The sequence below is a fragment of the Leptonotus elevatus genome, chromosome 13, assembly GCF_054856555.1.
Source record: "Leptonotus elevatus isolate MCC_2025b chromosome 13, RoL_Lele_1.0, whole genome shotgun sequence".
Lineage (NCBI taxonomy): Eukaryota > Metazoa > Chordata > Actinopteri > Syngnathiformes > Syngnathidae > Leptonotus > Leptonotus elevatus.
Genome location: NC_141251.1, coordinates 4,944,011 through 4,967,240, shown reverse-complemented (window position 1 = coordinate 4,967,240; position 23,230 = coordinate 4,944,011). Strand labels below are relative to the sequence as shown.

The 23,230-nt window shown below is 40.6% G+C and overlaps 1 protein-coding gene across 1 annotated transcript in view; it reads right to left on the bottom strand.

The window, feature by feature from the left end:
- Positions 1-23,230, bottom strand: part of LOC147163558 (VPS10 domain-containing receptor SorCS1-like) — a 120,930-nt gene that overhangs the window by 97,173 nt on the left and 527 nt on the right. Inside the window, exon 2 of the mRNA XM_086092535.1 lies at positions 22,972-23,042. The gene's annotated coding sequence lies outside the window, so the exon portion shown is untranslated. The remainder of the gene's footprint in view (positions 1-22,971; positions 23,043-23,230) is intronic.

Here is a 23,230-nt window from a genome sequence, read left to right as displayed (position 1 = left end):
GAAAAGCCACAAAGCTTTTCCAGTGCAAACTGGTGTCCTAATTGTAACAGGTCAGTGACATTTTGGATCCAGAGCTTGTTTGGAAAAGTTTGACAGGGGGGAGGGAGATGAGTACCACTTTAACAAGGCTGTTTAAATGTTGATGAGAAGTCTGTTTCCACCCACTGACACATCATCAAAAAAACATGTGCGATCATGCAAATATGAAACCAAGCATTCATATCTGAATTTTTCCAATAACGAATAAAAATGCTCCTGAAAGGTAGATGAAAGACTTAAACTCGGTGAGGGGGAATAAAAAGGTAAAACAGTCCATAAGTAAATTCTGTTCATAAATGAGATTATTTAAATTATATGTTATTTCAAAGTAGCTGAAATATCTCACGGGCCGACCATCGCCATCATCGTCTCGGTCATTAAAAGTCACGGAAAGTAACTTTTAATTGCGTGTTCTCCTGTTATTTTACTGGAAATACATATGAGATGATTAGATTTTGAAACTCAATCCTAAAAAGCATCCTTTGACCTAGAAAGTAAGTTTCTCTGCATTTTTAAAGTTGTATTAAAGTGTCTGTGGAGGACATTTTATTCACCCCAGTGGGCAGCCTTGCAAGAGTGCTTATGTTGAAGCACCAGTGGAATTCTACTACTTTATTACAATAGCGGTACCATACATACTGATAAACTAGTGAAAAATATTTACACCTTGTGAGTTTGTTTTTATGACGTTGTTTTTAAGCACCACTAATCAAGAAATAATTTAGATATGACAGCAGTGAAGAATTCCATCCAAATTTAAGAGGTGGCATCTGCCATTTATCACTTTGCAGCCACTTTATGCAAAGTACGTCTAAATTCAGGGCCTCATAAGTATTTAGGAAATGGACTCACAACAGGTTAATTGGGCAGACAAATGAAGCCAGCAAAGGCCAGCTATCGAGTTGGCATTTGGCAGCTGTTTTGACGGCAGCTACCAATCTGAAATCCAAGGAGATTTCGATGCAAGTGAAGGAGATTGTCAATACTCTGAAAACGATGTCAATGTTGAAATGAGAGAATGAAAAAATAAGATCATCAACAGTTTTGAAAAGAAAGTGCACAGGACTCAAAGGACCTGGAAGACGAGAGAAACTAAATGAATGAAAGACAATTAAAAAAAAAAAAAGGTCTACAAAGAGGTGCATTAGAGTGTTCGACCAAAATAAAACCAAGGTTGAATTGCAGGTTAAAGCAACACTACGGAGCTTTCAGTTTATGTTGATTATGGCGGCCCCACATGGACAAAAGTGGTAATGTTATGCCTGAAGGAAGACCACATTTCCCATGAGGACAAGTGTATTACGTTGTTTTTGAGTTCACACCAGCCAGTGAAAGCCGGGCCAGTGTTGATCCTTGACTGTCCTTTTATCTGGGTAGCTTCCCTTTTTCATTTTTCTTTTTTGTCTCCTCAGACAAAACTTTTAAGTTTTTTTGTAGCATCAGCCAGGAAAGCGGTAATCGTGCGCCAACATTCAAATTGATTTCCATCTTTGTAACGAATGGCTAAAAGAGGTTGCTAAAAGTGACGTATGCCATAAAGCAGTCAGCACATTTGTAGTTTTTTTGTGTGGCAGTGTTCCTACCATCCTCCTCAAAGTTGCTTAGTGCCAGTAAAAATGATGCCAACCCCCTCAGGCCATGGCAAAGGTAACATTCAACTAGTTTTAAGTCGATGTTTTATCAGAAGAGTTATTAAAATATTTTATTAAGGCTGAAAAGTTATTTAATGCTACTTTTATGATGAGATTTAAAACGTAGGGAAAAGGCTCACAATCCAAAGCATACTACATCATAGCTCAAACATGGTGAAGGCAGAAACTGGGTATGTAGGCAACTCCTTGTCATACTGGTTTTCTGCGTAGTCTCGCGTTTTTTTTCTTACATGCTCTAGAGGCAGTAGTAAGTCCCCCGTATACACCACGCATATGAGAAATAGAGAGAGAGTCAGCTTAAAAGCATTTAAGATGCTATATTTATTGCCGGATATTCTTCTTCTTTTTGTTTTGCTGTTTGTTTATGAGGTTCACCTCCAACTGTGAGGAACAATTCCAAACAGCATTGAGCTGAACTTCAAACAGGTAAATGCCGGCAATAAAAGACAAGCCTTTGGATTTTTTTTTTTTTTAGGAAAATAAAAGATTACACAAAGATGCAAAAACTAAGTTCATCATAACGGTATAATAATGAGTTGAATATTTAATCATTTGTTTCTATTATGTACCTACACTGGTCAGTTGAATTATATCCACATAAAACAAAAACAATTATCAAACAGTTTATCCGTGGCTCAAGGCGGGAACTATTGATCTAGAATATTTTAGCCCCACGCGTCCTTTTTTTAAATAACAGACCTCAACCGTGCATTCAGTTATCAACACAGTATCTTTATTTCATACAGAATAAAAACATACAACAAATTATGTTTTTATTCTGTATGAATATAAGGCATTTTTTAGTTTAATGGGTGTCCAAACTTTTTCATTTGAGGGCCGCCTACAGAAAAAGGGCCGCTTTGAAATTGTGTGGCTTTAATTACTAAATGCACTAAAATCAATAAATCAAGCAATTCTTTATATTTTCTAGTTTTTGTTTAAAACCTGCTTCATAAAAGCTTTCTATTAAAAGTGATAAGGAAAATAGTTTATAAGATTTTCAAGAATTTGGAGTGGCCAAAAGACTTAACAACCATCTTCACATTCAGAACCACAACAAGAGGAAAATGTAGTAAGATGACCATTTTTTAAACAGGTACTTAAGAATCTTTAATATCCATAAATCAGACCTCGACACAGAGCAGAAAATGTAAGAAACTATCTTTGCTTCTAAAATGGAGTTATTCTTATTCACCACATTATTATTTTCATTATTTTAGTCATGAGTAATTGATTTGTATTGCAAATATTTGCATATCTAGAAAACCTTTTTCCAACCAATTTATTTGTAGTAGTGGCACCGATTTCTTTGACACCCTGACTTCTCACTCTGCTCCACTTCAAGCCTTGCGGGCTGTATCAAATGTCATTTTTCGTTTATGCCGCGGGCCGCTGAAAAATGAATGGTGGGCCGCAAATAGCCCCCGGGCTACAGTTTGGATGCCAGCTGTCCTTGAAAAATGAATGGGGGGGGAAAAAGTTCACCAAGAGGAGCATTGGGTTCTTTGACAAGACAAAAACAGAGGTTAAACATCATCAGCCAGTGATCCAAAAACATACCTAATCATACGGTGAACATGGCAGACGCAGTGCAGACGAACATGACAATTAAAAAGCGACGTTGGTGTTATGTTTCTTTTTAAATCGAAGTGTGTATTCTCAACTCAACTGAGACTATGCACTCCGTGAGACCCCGCCTCGGATATCCACCTGAACCTTTTGTTCTTTGGGTAATTACGTTTTGGAGACACCCCAGGAGATACCCGTGGCTCCCCAAACAGTGTGCCTGCTCGCTCTATAATGCAGGAGATTGTGTTTGTGTAGCTGTGCGCTTGAAGGTCGTCTCCCACGTGTGACGTGACGCGGGTGATGAAATGAAAAGCTTTTTTGAGGGCAAAGTTCAAACCCGGGCTAACGCGAAGCACCAAAGTAAGGAAAAGTGCCCGGAGTTCTCCTGAGGAAATCTGTCAAAGCCTATTGGTAATGTCCCAGCTGATGAAGCGTAATTATTTAAAATAAAGTGATGGACTATTTTTGTCTCTCTAATGGCAGTGCGGCAGGAAATGACCCGATATCTGCAACAAGCATTAGTACAATTTCAGCAGCGGGATCATAATGCTGTGTAATCTGGGGCACGCAGGTAATGAATCCCATTTTGGTTGCTTGGTTCTGTGCGTTCTGCTTTCTCAGTGTGGGTGACTTACGTCATACGGAAAGTGCTTTGAGAGGACTTTTGTTAGTAACTGACTCGGAATTAATGTAATTGAATATTCTTGACAAATGTTCATTAAAGCACTGTTTAGAAACAACATTGACAAATTAGAGTGTAATTAATCTACATGCCACATGCACGACAGAGCAAAAACTATTACCAATACAGGTGCTTTTTCCGAAGTCTTTTTTATTTATTTAACTTTTTTTGCTAGTTCGAAGTAAGGATTCAAGTTGCTAGCGCCAGTAGCAAAGATTCTGTATTCTTAAAAACAATATTTGTATTTTCAACACACTAGCACACATCTATAGTGGTAATTTAACTTTTAAATTGAATTTGCTCTGTGACTCAGTTTGTACCTTAGTTTACAAATACTGAAATGTCCTTCATCTGTTCTAATCCCCTTAAACACCTACCGTAATTTTCTTTGTTACATTTTTGGAATAAAGCAAAATAGCACCGTATAGTAAAATATAATCATAACAAATATAAGATAATTTAAAGACATTAAGTCTAAGTAAAAAATCATACACACTGTGGTATTTTTATGACGACGTGTGCCTTTAAGGGGTGTGGCCTAGTGAGTGATGTCAGGAGCTGTGACTCCAGTTTGGATTAGCTGTTTACCATGTGGTTCTTTTAGCAACTGCTCCATGCTCCTTGTGAGTGTTTTCATTTTGTATTTGTGTGAGTATTTTTCCAATTTATGCACTTCTATTGTACTCACTTAGTAAGCTCGATTTCATACACTCAAGAAAATTCATCCATGTCAGCTGCCAGGAAGGACAAAGGCTTCAACCTGTGTGCCAAATTATATTCATATTCATACCTATGACGGTCAGTTTCAAATTCAAATTTCTGACATTAGCTACACACTAGCATGGTTAGCATGCCGTTTACATTTGTTGGTGTTACTTGAGTGGCTAACACTGTGATTATTTTATCTTATTTTTATCATTGTATTTCCCTGGTGTTTCTGTGATAAGTGTTTTGAATTCTAATCATATGTTAATATCATTTTCAAACAAGCACTCAACAGGGGTTACTGTTCGATCCGTGTGCTTCGGGTTCAAGCAGGTTCAGTTCAATTTCCTGTGAAACAAATTGTTTACATTAAGATTTTATGAGACATGCCATGTGCATATGTGACACTACTAATCAATTCACCTGCTTTGACAAGTATGCGGTGAAGTAGAAATGACATTTCCTTCAGAGTTCTGAGTTCTTACAGTTTGCGATAACACATTTATTTTGAGTGAGTTAGAAGTGAGGCTAATCATGAAATGCATGCGCACATTATTGGCTATTTATCCCCTCCAAACTTCACATCAACATATTCCTTTTCGGTAATGGTTCTGTCTTAATAATTTCATATTATTAAAGCAGAGTTTTTCCCGTGTACAAAATTCAGAGGCGCCCACCTCCACCTAATTTGCATGAGCCACTGATATCACTCAACACGGCAGGAATGCATTTTAACTGCAGTTGCAGTGTTGCGCCATTATGGAGGCGCTATATCAACAGTAGTGCAACGGAAAGACCTGAAGCAACAACCGAAGAAGAAACAGATCATGGAGCAACCGTTGCACATGCCCATTTCCTGGTTGCGAGGCAGAGGTGGCACGCTCTGGCTATCAGCAAAGTGATAAAAACACTGTATATACCATAAACATAATGGTGTTTTACAACAACGCTGAACTATATTTACAATTTAATATGTACTAGTGAATGATTTTTTATGACTGTAGTTTAAAACATTTAAAAAATTCATGGCAACTTTGTATTCATATAATTTCGAATTTCTAGTCCCTGATCGTAATAATGGCTGCAAGGAGGGCGGCCCATAATACCTGCGGCGGTGACCGATACCAGTACCATTTAAAATAAGACTGGTATTGGCACCGATACCTGGTATCGGTAGTCGCCCATCATAGTCAGGGTGATACCACCTCTGCCTCAATTTGAGCCAGGAAAAACCCTGTATTAAAGTATGCTTCAGTGTACTGTATAAGTATTTATATTTTGGAAATTTACATCTGTCAATTCACACCCACGGACTGAAGTTAGGGGAAGAAAAGAAAAAAAAAGTCATTTGGCTAACATTGGCAATCTTTATATTACTCTTTATTAATGTTAAAGAATGTATATATACTAAATTTCTCATTATTAGTATGCCAATAGGAACTTAGAATCATTCATATTTAATTTTGTTCTCCAACGAAATTCATCTCCTATCTGTTTATATCACTGCCATTAACATCAAATATGTATGAAACGTATTTCTCCAGCTCAGCCCAAATGAAGGTAAAACTACCTAACAGGGTTGTTTGACATTATTAACTCGTTCACTCCCAGCCATTTTCACTGAAGCAACCCACTTCACCTGACTTCTTTATCTGACCCGAGCAGAAGAATGACTTATCTTATTGTACAATATTGTTACTGTCAGTGATATAAACAGACAAGAGATGCAATAACAGCCAAGGGTTTGATCGAAAAAGGACAAAAACGTCGTGGACAATTTGCATAATTATTTGTCATTTGTCATCTGTTTACGCATTGCTTATATTTACTCACGGCACCTGTTATTTGTGCAATGGTTTCTGTTCTCCTAACACAGATGTATTATAACAGGTTGTACTCGGGGATTCTCATCCTGTGGAATTTGAGAGCTGCCAGTGTACGTGTAGCCGGCACCGCGATGTGCAATCAGGTGGCAGCGCTTCTCGACCAAACGGCTCACTACTCTCAGATATTTCACACTTCTGTTCCTCCAGTGCACAGCTGCACAGAGACATAGCAGCGGTGGCATAACATTAGAAGCATGGTAACCGTCCTGTTTAAGTAGATTACGTTATATCTACAGATGTGTTCATCGTTCAATTAAAAAAAAAAAAAAAAACGTGTTCTTTCACTGCCCGACCGTGGTTAAAAATAACTTATCAGAAGAGTGAGGTTTGTATTGTTACTGTTAGGCGTTGAATCACTGATTTTTGCAGTTGCTAAGGTGATAATAGTCGAGTCGGCGTTAACTAATCAATGATGTCATTTTTCAAGTGGGTATTACAGGCTAAAAATGTAATTGGTTATTTAATAATTTAAGCAGACCAATTAAATGGTGACTCTGTACTAATAAAAAGACAGAGGAAAGCAACAAAACTCACTGTGGTCCAGAACGAATCAAAAATGCCAAGAGCAAAGGAGACAGCCGAGGAAACAAAGAAGCAGGCTATTGACAGTGCCATCCATCTGTGCAGTGCTATGAGACAATTCTCAAAAGATTCCAGCTCCATCCATCCGCTGGAAGACAAATCATTTACAAACGGAGGGGCTTCAACATGACAGCAACGCTGTCTAGAAGTGGGCACCCATCAAAATGATCACCAAAAGAAATAATAAATCATGTTAAGGTCAATCCACAAATCACCTCTATAGTGCTGCAGACCTTTCTGGTAGCATCTGGGACACATTTGCATGTGTCTACAATCAGACAAAAAAGAAATAGCCACGACAGTCATGAAAGGGGTTGGTAGAAAGAAGCCTCTACTACTTTGACAAAAAGCCAAGCTGCACCTTTTAACTTTGCCAGGGAGTACTTGTGCAAACCAGAAGTCTTGGGAAAGTCCATTATCTAGGCAGACAAGTCGAAAATAAAATTTGCAGAATGTCCAACACGTCATATGAAGAAAAGAACCTCCCAACAGTGAAGCATGGTGGATGCGTTTGGACCCACACCATGTCCTCTAATGAGACATGAATTCTCAGGCAAATCAAGAAATTCTTGACCAGAAATTCCTGCCAGTAGTCACAGAGGTGAAGCTATAGGACGGAAATAGGTTAGCAACTAGACAATTACCTAAAGCACTCCAGGAATGCTAAAGGAATGGCTTCAGAGAAGGAGGATTCACACTCTGGATTGGCAAAGTCAAACCCCTGACTTCAGAGGTCACATATCCAGGTCCAGAAAGTAAAAACCCTGCCACAGTTTAGCTTTAGCCCCAGGTACTAGCTAGTGAGCTCCCTAGCTAGCTCCCCGAGTGCTCGTCTACCTGTCAAGGAGCTATCGATCTAGCACAAGGGGCTAAAGCCAAACGGTGGCAGGGTTTTTACTTTCTGGACCTGGATTTGCCACCCCTGCCAGACTTTAATACAATTATTTGATGCGTGAGGTGACTGGAAGGAGGAAGAAGTGCTTGCCCAAACATTTCCACGCGGCTGCGGCACTGCTGCTAGTTTAATGCACGGAACCACCACCCGTTGCTTTAAGGGAGGCATCTGTGTCGTTAATTGTAAAATACGATCGCCAACTCATCGACTTCTAGTTCGAAACTGTCATTGCGGAGTGGTAAAGTGATTGAACTATGGCTATTACCCAACATACAATACTAGCTGACTCCCTATTTGGCACTGTTCATGACGAGAAGTGTCATTTCTTATAAGATGGCAGCATCCCCAACTGGACCCCCACAACTGCCACTCTCTGAGCACAAGCTTGATCCCTCTGCCTTTTCCTCTGTCTTAAAACACGACCAACACATCACATGATATCCTTCAAAACTAGAGATGGCCCGCAAGACTGAAAAAGAGACAATAAAAAAAGTGTTCCTACAGACAGTGAGTGGCATCGGCTCAGACAGCCTTGCATAAGAACAACAAAATTCAGAGACGTCTGCGACACCAGGGAAGAGAGTTCAACTAAGAGTTCTTGCCAGGAGGGTTTTCAGACCCAGACATCAGACATGCAGAAGTCGGCTTCACCTGGAGCCTGCCGCAGTCAAGGAGCACAGCGCGGTGATGGATGCTAATCATTACTCGTGCAAGTTCCTCATCCATCCTGATGCCCTATGGATAGCCTCATCCACTTACGCAAGAGTGTTTGATCCAAACGGACATCCAGTGTTCAGGCTCGTTGAGGTCAAGTGGCCTTGAGTCATGTCGGTGGACTGTACATGTCACAGAAAGCATACACAGTCTGTGAAAAAGATATCAGGACCGCATGCTGATTTCTGGAAGTCAGTGGTGCAGTTTTGTGGTCTTCACACAGGAAGACATGGTCATCCAGACCATTTTTTTTTTTTGTGATGACATTTTTTAGACATCAAGGAGAAAGTTGTAAGGATAAGGCTGACCAAACAATCTTTCATATAACGTATAACGTTATTGATGAGAAAGCCTCAATCAACCATGGCGCCCATTCTCAGGTTTTAATAGTATTAAGAGACTGAATTAATTCACTTGTCACTGATAGATCCGGCATACAGTGCAGAGACAAACGTGACTGCCTCATGTGGAGCAATTACAACGAGCCCTTTTCAGAGTGGAGTGGGAATCATGGGAACTATAAAGAGGGGAAGCTGAGCTTTGACACCTGCCGTCAAGGATAATAGTAGTTGTCAGAGTAGTCTTTGAAAGCTGCTCTTTGGGTGTCTAGCTCCTTCACTGAGCCAAAGTCGCCCCAGGTGTTATTTTTAGCAACTTGAAAAAATTGGAAACCTTCGGAAACCACCACAACATAACCCGTCTTGCACTAAAGTGGAAGTTCGGCAACTGGGTCTTTCCTGTAACAAGACTGAGGCCCTGGCCGAGGAACGAGAGCTGTGGAGGAACCTCATTGGGGACCTATGCCCTACGTGGGGGTACGAGGGTCTAAGAAGAAGTACATTTATTGATTGGGAATCTTTTCAGAAACAAACTTTTTTTGTTATACGGTCTCTTGATATGGTGGATCTTCAGCTATTGTGAATGGGTCATGAACATATGCTGTGCAATATAGCAGGGGTTCACTGTAGTTCAAAGCAATAATCCTGTCCATTTTGAATGATATTCAACATACAAATTCTTATTCTTAGGATTCTCAGGTAAAATCCATCTGTTCTTTGTCATTCCTCACCACGTTTAAACAAGCTTTCACCATTTTGATTCATGCCATTATTAACTGTACCGCTTCCTAATTTCAATCATATTCAATGATCATGAACAAATTCACAGCAGGACCCCCTTGCTGATTTTGACGTCGGAGATGGAGAGAAGGGCGCCGCTTCTTCGTCAGTTGCAACTTTTAACTGGGTCTCCTCACTGCTAATTAGCGATTAGCGAAGCGCGGACACACTTTGACAGTTTCCTAGTTTAGCAAGCCATGCCAGTAAATTGCATTGTGCCTGAAGGAGCACTGTGAGCACACCTGTCCTCATCCAGCTGGACTTTATTTTGCAACGCCACTCTCCTTTCACCGGGGCGAGCTCAGCGGATGGTGAGATTCAATAAAGGGAGACTGATTAACATTTGGATCCAATATAAATGTGTCAGTTGGCGGCAGCGACGCCAAAAGCAACCGCGAGAACCACACAGGAACTGCACGCTGCGAAGGCTTCGGAATACAGAAGAGCAAAAGCGCCGCAAGGGAGAATCTCTGATTTATTTACAAGCAGCCCGGGCTGCGCGCTCAGGAGCAGCAGTGGAGGTGCACGCTTGTGTCTGTGCCAAAAACACGAAAAGCAGCAACTGGCATCTTGACAAGAGGCAGCTCATTTGTCCTACACCGTCTGTGCCAGCAGCTATTAGATAATCCGCCTTGAGGTGGCGCGCTGTGCACATGTGAGGCCTTCTTCGCAGTTTATGATTGCTTGTGTGTCAGCTTTGACGCCATTGCATCTGACAAGTCGCTGTCACAAGTCCAGACGCCTTCAAAAAGATTTGGAAGAATAAGCTTTGCAGTGCACTTCTCTTTCATTTTAATGGTCTTGCACGTTACACATTGTTGCCACTCTACACTCTAAAAATAGTTGGGTTAAAAGTAACCCAATTATGGATCAAAAATGGGCCGAGCCACTGTGAGGTTCAATTTGACCCAACTTTCTAGGTTGTTTTATACAAAATTACCCAATTTTTTACCTTTGGGTCAAATTAACCCAAGTAGAGGCGCTGACCCAACTTTATCGGTCGTTATATACAAAATGAATAAATTATTTTGCCCAAAGTTGGGTCAAGTTGATCCAAGTAGAAGATCTGACCCAACTTCCTGGGTTGTTTTAGTAATAAAATAAATAAATAAATAAATAAATAAAAGACCCATTATTTGACTCAAAGTTGAGTCAAATTGACACAAGTAGAGGGGCAGACCCAACTTTATGGGTCGTTATATATACAAAATGACCCCAATTTTTGACACAATGTTGGGTCAAATTTACCCAAGTAGAGGATCTGTCCATTTTTGACCCATAATAGGTTTATTTTTGACCCAACTCTTTTTAGTCTACTTTACAGGACAGCAGAACCTATTAAACTCAGCACACACACTGCTGCAGGATGCTGGTTGACATTTTTTGAATTTAAAAAAGCATTTTACAAAACATTTTTTTTAAGTGTAAGTCACTGGTGGTGCAGTGGTTCACTAAGCCTGTCTAGTGTGCTGGCAGTGTGGGAATTATTTGAAAGTGACCCAACTTGTGAGTTTGTCGAGATACTCGCCATCATTTGGTCGATTTTTTGCTTTGATTTCTGCACTAGCAGCTTGAGTTCAGCCCCCACAGTGACGGTGGTTATTTGTCTCTTTGTACCCTGTGAATGACCGGCGACCAGTCGAGGATGTAGTCTGCCTTTTGTCTGAGGTCTGCTGGGCTAAGCTCCAGCTCACAGTGACCCTGAACAGGATAATCAGTCCAGAAAAATGGACGAACACATCGATATTTAAAATCTCATTCATTTTTGTCAGGCTCCAAAAGTCTCCCTCATAAAATCTTTATTAACTCTAGTCTACAATATTTTAACATTCTGAAATGTCATCCAAGTTTAAAATAAGCCTTTAATAAAACAAAAATAACATTAATGCCAGACGGAACATGAAGGCCTTTGCGATATTTTCTGCTTGGCAAAACTCATTTGAGTTTTTCTCAACAAACTCCGGCTTAAAAAAACATAAAAGTTGGGTTAACTAAGAAATTTAAATTGCCTATAGGGTGTGAATGTGAGTGGATGGTTGGTTGTCTAAATGTGCCCTGCAATTGGTTGGCGCCGAGTCATGAGTGTACCCTGCCTCTAGCCAAGAGCCAACTGGGATAGGCTCCAGCTCATTTTACAATAAATTCTATATCCAGTATAGTCCCCCCCCCCCAAGGTTTGGTTGAACTCCAAATTGTACGACTTTTGAGACACTTAGCTTGCACCGCATACTTACAGTAAGTACCATCTATTCCTCTGACAGTTCAGCCTACAGACAAGTCTGAAATTTAATTTACACATCTCAAGGTCATTTCACGTAGCATGCATCTTAATTAAAGTCAATGTCAGGCAAAAAAGCGCTGAGGAGTTGTCGCCTTCTCTTTGTCCCATCTGTTCCATCAACACACCTTAACAGGATGCTTCCTTGTAGGCAATTTTTGTGATCATGTCGCTACTTTTCTCCGCGACCTAAAGACGATCCCTGGCTCTTTGAGAAAGTGTTCATATTTAAATTTTATGAATCGAGTACGGTACATCCAGAAGGGGAATCTCAAATCTATTTGAAAGTGCCAGCGTTGCTGTGAACACAAATCCTCAACCTGTCAAGGTTCTGATAGGAAAACTTTGGATCTGCAAAAAAAGCAGGCAGTTTCTCTGAACCCCGGTAACCATCTATTGTATAATATATACATTTTTTGATATGGTGTCGTATCTTGTGTAGATTTCCGTGCTGTTTGATCCGTTTTGGGAAATGGAACTTTGAAGCTAGCATGCATATTCAACTAGAATGCCAATCGGAAGACGTGCCTGGCTCAAAACGGGTGGACTGTTCTGCTTGTTATTGCACAAATGCAATATTAAATAGAACGTCACTTTTGAAAACTAAAGATTACATAAAATCGTTCCCCTGTACAAAATTGTATGAAATATGCAATCTGGTAGAAAACGTAATTTTTTTTTTTTTATAATAATCTGTGTTAGGTCCCTATAATGAAGCATAATTTACGCAAATTGGTTGATTCAATAGAGTAAATAACAAGGACTTTAAAAAAATCATGAGTTTCAATTGGCCAAAAGTGGCCATGATACAGCCAACATGTACAACTTGGTGTAAACAGTATAAAAAATTTGGTGGTTGGAAATTACAAAATCGGGCAACAATCTCCACCCTTACAGCTAAAATGGTTCAGAAAATGGACAACATCACAAAAAAACAAAAACAAAAGATTGACGAATTGGAATCAAAATTAATTGAGCTCCTCTTTTGCCAATATCCTCTAAAAATGTTTAACAAAATCAAAACAAAAATATTAATTAAAGCTAACCTTGTTGGCTGAGGTATTAAACTAAAAAGTATTTGAGAGGATGGAACATGCTATGAATCAAAACTGACCAACTTGTACCTGTAATTGCACTCACTCCTAACATGTCCCTGCAGCAGTTAAGTCGCTGACAACTCATCACTGGAAAGAACATGATTTGTCCCAAATCTGATGCACGAAATCTGAGGGGCCCAGAGCTACCAGCCAACAGAGTGACACTTCCCCCACACAACTCGTTATTTTCTTGATCTTTCCAGATAGCTGCCTCTGCCTCAGCTTGATGAAATGAACAAGAGAGAGCACAGAGAGAGCACAGAAGCGTTTGAAGCAGCAGTTGACAAGAGAAAAGGGAGACATCTTGTTATGTCACTAGATGGCAGTATTGAGCAGCAAAAGTTACATATGCGGGTCAGGTCCTGTACACGAACTGTATGGGATGGGAACATGTCATGTGCATGAGGAAGGAGATATCTGACCTTCTCATGTTTATTTTAATAACTTGTCCTCGTGTGACTGTTACCTTTGACCTTGACCGGGTGAATTGGGCTTTAGAGAGGATGTCCGCGAACGACAGGCGTGGCTCCACGACTGCAGAACACTCAGGAAATGAATGTTTTATCAGGCTGTGCAAAGACGTCAACAACAACAGATGAGTGAGATGGGGGTGTTGGGCGGGGGTTCACATCTAAATTTAACTCATTAGTGGGCTCCCAAAAGCAGATTTAAACATGTACGCACCACAAGCAGCACAATGGATAGTGGTTAGAATGTCTGGCTCACAGTTTTGAAGTCTGGGGTTCGAATCTGAGCTTTGCAATGTGGAGTTTGCATGTTCTCCAGCTGTCTCTCACATTCCAAACAAAATGCATGTTAGCGTCATATGACATAATGTGACTGCACACTAGCTGGCCAACAACGTCATTGGGCTGCTTAAGTTTTTGGAGCAGCAACTCGAGCCTCCGGCCAAAAAGAGTCAGGAAAAACAGAAAAACTATTTAATGCTATAGCTCCATAATTCACGACTACATAGTTCTCAGCCATTGGACATGTTGTCAGCAATTACCCTATCTTCAAACATGTATCATGTATTTGGAAACAAATTACGATATGTTCCCCACATACTTGTAGTTTGGCTATTGCGGATTCGCGGATTTTTTTTAAATAAAAAAAAATATTTATTCATTTATTTTTGTTAGCCAACACTCAGCTTGTTGGATGTTTAGCTTAGTTTTTTCAAGAATTCTTGAGGTTTAAAAAAAACTTTTTTTCCCCAACATTGCTTTATAATGGTCATCAGTCATACAGTTATATGCAGATTTTTGCTATTACTTGTTTAGCACTTGAATAAAGGGGGTCCACTGTACAGGAACTTCAAATACATACTTAATAGACCTGGAATATTTGTTGCAATAATTTAGCACCTTTTTCATAAAATTTATATATATATATACGCAATATTTAACTCATATAAAAAAATTTTTTACTTCTTTATTGTCAATATTGCAACTCAAATGTTAGTCAAACAAATATTTTTATATGCATTTAATATTGCATTTATTTCAATTGTCAAATATTGGGTTAATTAATTAACATATAATTACTTAAAAATATAATTATAACACAATTTAAATTTATTTTATTTGACCTTATTTATAAATAACCTGGTCCATCTGTAATATTTCGTGTGGTCCTTGAGCATAAAAGTTTTCCCACCCCTGCTCTAAACTGTCCCATTAGCGTGAATGTGAGGTGAATGCTTGTTTGTTTATACTGTACGTGCCTTGCTGGCATTCACCAAAGAAACCAGATCAGAATCTAAAGGCTCATTTCCACCAACGGGTACAGTCTAGCCACCAGTCCCTGGTGTGCCCCGCCTCTTGCCCAAAGCCGGCTGGGATAGGCTCAGGCTCATCCTAACCCTACTAAGACACGCAAGAAAATGGATGGATGCATATTGCTTAGAATAGCTCTCATATACGTTGTGTATATACACTCACAAAGCCCTGTAATTACCACAAAAACACAACATAAAGAAGACGGTGGTGCAATTGTTTGCCCGCATTCATCGTCACGGCAACGGTGTGCATTGTGCAGACGCTTCAAGTGTTCAGGTAGTTGAGAGCCGAGGCAGAGCAGCCTGTTCTGCTCACAGGAGAGTGTGTGGGAGGGAGGCGATATAGCAAGCATGCTGTCCCCTCTTCTTCCGCTGCAAAATGGAGATGCATTCTGCTCCATTTTGCGGCGAAAAACACAGAACGCCATTTCAATTTTGAAAAATACATTTACCAGACTGTTTCCAATCACTTGTAATTCAGCGGGTGTGTCAGTGGAAGTGGATAGTCCAATTCCTCCCGGCCCGCCCCCGCAATCCCCAGCCCCAATCTGCAGAAACTCCTCTGACAAGTTTACTTGGCTTGCTGTGAAAAAAGGCAGCCGCCGTCACAGAAGAGCTGAGGGAGTGCAGGAACATGACAGGCGCCGCCGCAATTGGCGCTCATCAGGGGAGCCCTGTGACCCTCATCAAAGTGATCATGTAAACAGCTATCTCGTGACCGGCGGGAATCGTGGGAGTCTTGACGTGCTGAGTTCTCCTTCAGTAGACGTGCACAACCACCGGCAATGGGGTAAATTGTATCCTGGCTTTATCGGAACGCAACAAGGGGGGAGGGTTTGTTGGATATGAAGTGATTATTTGGAGTGTGTGGGGGAGGGTTGATATTGAATATTGTTTTTATGTGGGCCTCCCTTCAATGGGGACAAACCTGACTTAAATCCACTACTATCACATTGCAATTATAGAAACCATCAATCAGTACTATACAAAAAATAAATGCAATGTAACAACACAAACTGCCACGAAGGTCATCTGGAGTACAACAAGTTCTCTCTAATAAGATGACACAAATGTAAGAAAAACTTTAAATAAAATACAAATGTACTCATCAGAGATGCTGACTATTAAACGCATTCATGCGTTTTTGCTCTGAACAACCAATCAGAGGGCAAAAAAATGCTGATATCAACAAGGGCTAGCACTGTGGCCTTGTGTGGATGAATTTTAAATCCTAATGATTAAATAAGTAGTCTCATTACCAATATACAGTTTAAGTTACATTAACCAGCACTACTATTTCTAAAGGCTCTGGGAAGATTATTTTACATGGCAACACAGAGATGGTGAAATCTGATTGGACAATTTTACAATGTAGGTTCGGCTTCGGCTACAAAACTCTTATTAACTGGGATGATACCCATAAGTAGCAGTAGGTGGCTACACATTAGCATTGCTTACCTCGATCATTCACTCTCAGCCATTTTCACTGAAGCAACCCCCTTGGCTCCTGTTTTTACCTGATTTTGACTGATTTTGCAAGGCCCACAGAATATTGTGTTCTATTGCTATAAAAACATGGAACCTACCAAAAGAAAGATTTTCTTTCATCAGGAAAAAAAAGTATATTTCTATCGGTTTACGTTTTGCAGCAAATAGCATTACAATACAGTTAAGTTTCGTCATTATTCACAAATTTGTTCAAAACACTGGGGAAAAGAGCTTATTGCAACATGGCCCTGGTTGATCTCTTATACTCTGCTGCCACCTGCTGGTCGTTTTTTGTAAAAACTACCATTGCTTTAAGCGACCTCTTCAGGTCAGAGGCTGCATCAAAGCCTTCTGTATGCTCTAGCATTTAAAAAAAAAGAAGAATTTTTTAATGTATAAATACGTTTTTGGGACCACGGCAATATGTAAAATAGAACATTTTTATATGTTTTGGGGAGCAAAGTTTTCCCCATAAACTTCAACCCATCAGGCATTACATTATCAAATAAAGCGGGATACACACATACCGACACACATTTTCACCCTTGCAATCAATGGGTATATTTATAATATCTTATTTTTTCCCCCCAAGTCATTTATGGGGCTCCGTAGTACAAAAATCTGTATATGTGTACACTGCTACAGCAAAAACACAATAATTACATTTAGGATAGTGGCTATGAAGGACAGTAGAGATGCATAATTATGAAGGAGCTTTCAAATTGTGATAGAATTTATGCACCGCTATTGTATTATTGGCCTTCATATGTAGTCTCCTGAGGATGCAGCCCCTGACTTGGGACGTAGCTAACGATAAAAAGTAATGCGGTTTCTGTAATTGGATCAAAGCAGTGCTATATGTAGCATGCTGCGAAAAGAGAAAAAAAACTGGCAAAAAATATAAAATTTTAGGTAGCATAAGACAGCTTTCGAATTGCGCTCTAACATTATCTGCCTTCAAATTCTGCCTCGTAATATGATATTGAAATGATAAAAAGTAATGTGGTTTGTAGATTAGATCCGCATTAAAATTTTATGCTTTCTTCCTGGGCTCAAGCGAAGTAATAATAATAATAATAAAGTTGATATTTATGCAATGGAAGCACAACAGGAAGGAAACTCTTGTTAACTTTATTATTAGGACTTAGTTGCTCTGTTCAACAACTTATTTTTTATGGTAATCTACCAATACAATAAATGCTCTGGCAATGTCCAGTAGGACGCATTATGGAAGTCTACGATCATGTTTTGTAACTTTCAAAGCTCGTTGCTTTTTTTTGTTATCTTGACTATTGATTATATATCTCGCAGCATGTTTTTGTTTCAAAGCATATATGTTTGCAGTATGACTTAATGGCGAACGTCATTATCGCACGTCTCCATTGCTTAGCTGCCATGCGATTCCAGCTGCTGAGGTCTCCAACAGCTGCTTTCTATTAATGTCATCCTGCAGAAACATTACCTCAAAAACGCATTTGTTGACTTTAGATGTGGGACCGGGGGCCGAGAGCGGGATTTCATCATATGCGTGCCTGGCGATGTGAGCTGCATGAGCTATTACAGTGAAAGAAAGAAAAAAAAAAATCACGGGCCACGACCTGAACATTGCGAAAGACTCTTCCTGGCAAGTTTGTACTCTGAACGCTTCATTTTTAAATTACTCATTTTATGTTCGATGAAATTTTATCACTAGCCAATCATCACCTCCCCCGCTTAATGAATTTTATGATGAATGGCTTTTTTTATCGCAAGCAAATTAAACCTCCAGTGCTTACTCCGTTGCAAAAATGAGCCAGACGTAGAAGTGTGAACATACATACCGAGGCAGTTTTTGGTTAACCAGACTTGTACAGTACAGCATAATTATAGTGAACCACACACACATTCACAGCTGGATCTCCACAGCATGGAGGCCATCCAAACACAACCGCAGCTGAGACTGCAGCCAACTCCCTTTCTTAAATAAACAAAGCCTGTCTCTTTCCACACCACTGCAAAGTGTGTGTGCGTGTGTCTGATTAGGTGCATGTGTCGTTGCACGCCCGAAAGGCACAGATCCAACTGTAACAATGTAAATTGTTTCAGGTTCAAAGTGGCCTCTGTAGCTGCCGCACGCCCCCGCTGTGCCAGTGCACATTTATAGAACGTCGCGTCAGATATCTTGAGTGGGAACTTGTCAAAACAGTAGCATTGTTTTGTATGAAATAAAACGACAACAAAAAGGTAAAACTTTTCCAGCGTCATCCAACTTTTCCGGCAAGGTCGCTGCATAAGGCTTTTGAGTTTGGCTTCATGCTGATGTGCCACTTACAATTACAATACTCCTAGAAAGCAACGTGGGGAAGGCGATGCAGCAGCGACATCCCGCCCGCACGCTGTGGCTTTTACTTGTGTTTTTTAAGACGTCTGCGCCCAGCTGTGTGTGTTTACATCACTTTCATCCTCTGAATAGCAAAACGCCCGGCGAGTCATACTCAAAGGTAAAATAAGCTCTGCGTGATCTTGTCCAGATGTACGAGGCAGCTGGTATGGGGAACGATAACTGCAGAAAATTGCTCAAAATCCCGAACAAGTTTGACGTTTATCATGCTTTAGTTGAAAGGCTCACTTAGTGTCGGCGTATTGATTTCCCACACGTATTAGGTGAGGGATTGACGTTTAACTGCTTCGCGTTCTAGCCACACACTACTTGATAAACAACTATCTTATTATTCCTTATTATTCTAAGTCGTCCTCGTCACAGCCAAGAAGCCATAATAGCCCCAGCCAAGTCAGAGCCACTCCACGTCAAGTCAAGTCAAGTCAAGGCAAGGCAAGGCAAATCAGATCCTGTCATGTCACATTCGTTCCAGCCATGGCGACCAGTCTACTCACGTCCCGTCCAGTCATGGTTGTCTGCTCACCTTTCTCCCTATGGTTAATAAAAGTACCGCGCATTGCACTTGATTCCTGTTTCCCTGCATTTGGGTCCACCATCCCTCCTCCACTTACATTCCATCATGACACTTAGAACATACCGAATCGTGATTTCTGGCATACCTTTAGGCCTCTAGTTCCAAGGGGGCAGTGAGACCAAATGTTGCCAGCAAAGTCATCCAAGGTACCCTCATGTTATTATTTTTCACCCCTGAGAACATAAGATGCGATCTTGTCTTTTTTCACTTATGCACTAATAAGCAACCCACTTGGCTTCAAATGAGAGCCCCGTTGCCATGACAACACTGCTGATGGAGATGTTGGACAAAGCTTCTCTGTTTCGCGGCAAATGAATCATCACAAGATAAAGTCTTTTTGGCTGTGTTTACGACTTGCTCTCAAGACATACAATGGTTATCTTGTGGCTATTACACAGCATTAACTGGAATGTTAGTTGACATTTGACGTCTTCCTTAAGCGCGGAGTGCAACCTCGTTGTGATACCCCTCTGCGCTCATCTCTTTGACTCGCGGCTGGATTCATGAAAGGCCCCTCTGTGTGTAGGCTCAGGGGCTGTGCAAACCCCTTGGGCCCCTTACCTTGACACACTATTAGATATGAAATTTAATGTTGAGGGCCTGCCAACTCGGGCCAGTTTTGTTATTTCTACTTTATCCCACACACTGACACATCTTAACATCTAGTTTGGATTGTTTAAATCAGATCCAAACAGGTCGGCTTAAAGAAAATTGCTTCGAAGTCCTTCTCTGATTGTTTGCTATGATGTTTTAAATGGCAGCATCTTATGGGATTTCTAACAAGATGACATCATTGAATACTCTGAAAACATTTATAACCCTCTCCACTTGGTTGTTTGTGGACTTTTTTTTCCAACCAGACAAGATTGAGCTGGCATTCACCAATAAACCAGCATGCCAAAGTTCACAGTTCGGTATGTACGGTAGATTAGTTCTAATGCTGAATTCGAGGATGGTCGGAAGTCAGACTTTTCCAAGTTCAAAACAGGAAGTGTGTACGGGAACGCCCCCTTGAATTCGGAAATCCCACTTGCGAAGTCGGAAAAATAAAGGACCCCAACTTCACTGACAGACTATAAGTGACGTCAACACAGACCGTAAATGGTAAAACACAATTTACTTGAGTAGAAAACTAGATAGCTTTCTTCATTCATAAATATTCGCCATAACTTCACGTAACACAACGTACGTGACAGTATGCCGCTATATCTCCCTGCATGAAATTATATGGTGAACTACTGAACTCTATGGAATGCTTATGAAATAAGATACAAACAAAAAATTAAACAAAATTGCGAGAAGGTAAGTTTGCTGGCGGTCAAAATGAGTTTTGAGGGCCAAAATAAAAAACAATTTATCACTACCCGCCATTTTTGTTGTTTACTTTCGCCTTGAATGCTTTCAGGTCGGAACTGGGAAAAAAACAACTCTGATATATCAGACTTCCGACCGTCCTCGAATGCAGCATAAGGTCATTGTTTGATTTAGATTTGGAATGGAAAGGGAAGAAAACACAAAACATGAATGAACAACAAATGACTTCACAAGTTTAACATAGTCATCACTTCCCATGATTTCCGCTAGCCAGAGGCTAATAGTAGTGGGCTTCCAAAAGGTACGATCCATGAAAAATGCATGAAAACATGATTAAAGACCCAGTGTGCAATCCCTAGCGCCATCTAGTGGTCAAGGAATAGCATTCGAAGCACGAAGAAGCACGCACAATACGGTGGCTCAGAGAGACCACATTTTGCAAGCCTACCACCAATTATTATTTTGCAAGAGCAAACGAACATTTCGGCGAACGACGGCAGTGAAAGGCCGAGTAAGCCGGAATTAGCCAGAGCAGCAAACAAGAGTGGTTCGCGGGAGATAGTTGGAGCCATAGGCTGGAGTGGCTAACGAGCGGCTAGCATAAGGAGCTAGTAAAAAAATTTTTTAAAAATTAAAACAAGCTAGTAAAAGCAAAGCAGAAAGTCACAAGCGACGGGCCAGAATCACGGGAGTTAGTGACGACTAACCAGCCACTATTCAAAAGGCTCCATAGTAGAGTAATCTAAGCGGGGGGGGGGGGGGGGGGGTTGTTGGGGGGGGGGGTTGAATCTAAACTAGTCTAATAACAATACGGAAATCCTTTTCATGCCTGCAAACATGGATTTTCATCAGCCGTAAGTGCAAAATCTCATTTATTGCACAAATAGATGTTATCTGTCCAGGGAGTAACCTGGGTGGACTGACCCTGCCCTAGATCAACAGCATAGCATGATTGAACAGGCCTTTAGCGTTTGCTTGACTTTATTTGGAGGTTATTTCAAGCGCTAGTTTTGCGACAAGGCAAAGGGCGGACTCAAGACGTCGATATCTGATTTCTGTGCTAATCTGTAAGAAAGAGACGTCTACGAAGAACGCTTGACATCTGGTCGATGGCTCCGAGACAGAACGACCTCGCTGAAAACGTCAAATGGTCAGCAAGAATGCGCAGACGGCTGGGAGGGAGGATGTTCTACATCTGCGTGTGTCGGTTGACTGACAAGCTCGTATGCGATTTTGATGGGAGGGAGCCAAGGTATCTCAGGTTTGAGTGGTCACGTCGCTCTGGAGGGGTGCGAGCTCTGCTTTTCATTACATCAAGTCATATGTCATTGTATCTGCTCCACCCACCCACCAGACTACACTCTGTTTCCTGGAATGGTCAGCCAGTGACACAATCCTTCGATCTGTCACTCCCCCAAATCTCCCCCTAAGTGTGATTGTGTATGTGTGTGTGATTAATTCTGTGCGGGTTGGCAGGGATAATGGTGCTGAGAAACTTCTTAGAGTTGCATTCATTTACGTCACTTTTGAATAATTTAAAAAAAAAACTCTCCACAGAGGTTGTCCAGAAAAGCGGAAAAGTGTCCGCAAGGAGGTGAGCGAGACCAGATCTTTGTCTACCCCCCCCCCATTTACACGCTTCATTCAAGTATGTGTGTTTTTTATTTTGCTGTCATCGCTGCATGATCTTCAACTGAACTTAAAAACTTCCAAGAAAGCACAACATTTGATTAAATACCACACGAGTAGTGAATGATGTTTGCTCGTTACGTTCGCTGATTACACTCCAACAATATGAATTATTCATGCCCAGTTATCCTCATAGAGAGACGTGATGATTTGTTTCAATCATGTCATATTGAAGGCTGCTTTAAACATCATAACAGTCAAGTGAGTGCACACCGTGGTTCGTACCAAGGAAGGAATGTAATTAACGATGACTTTCATTGTAGATGAATGATTATTTCCTCTAGTGACTTGTTTTTGTTAGTCAGACAAACAGTGTGAGCAAGGTGTCAGGTGATCCCAGCAGGATGTCCTCTGGTAAACAAATAGGGTAGAGATAGAAGTCAATAATTACACTTTTCTTTCCTCCTCACTTTTCTTCCTCATTTTTCCCAGTAGTCAGTCATGAAAATAAGAGACATCCAACCATTGATTGCATTGCCATTATTCTAACCTGTTGCATAAAATGAAGACAAAGATGAACGTAACATACCAGGCCACTGCTTTGCTCTCCACAGTAGATGCATAGACGTGCTCCTCATACTGGCAACAATGGCTACAGTACTGTGGTGAAAAAAAATGCATTTATTTCAAAATAAATTAGCATCAGTTGAAATATTAGTATGTATAAACTCACACAACGTATCTACCAGATCTTCCTATCCTTTCTCTGCTGTTTGGGGGCAAGTTGCCATGGTAACAGCATTGTGAACATGATTAGTGACTACATTTGTATCACTAAAGTAGTACAC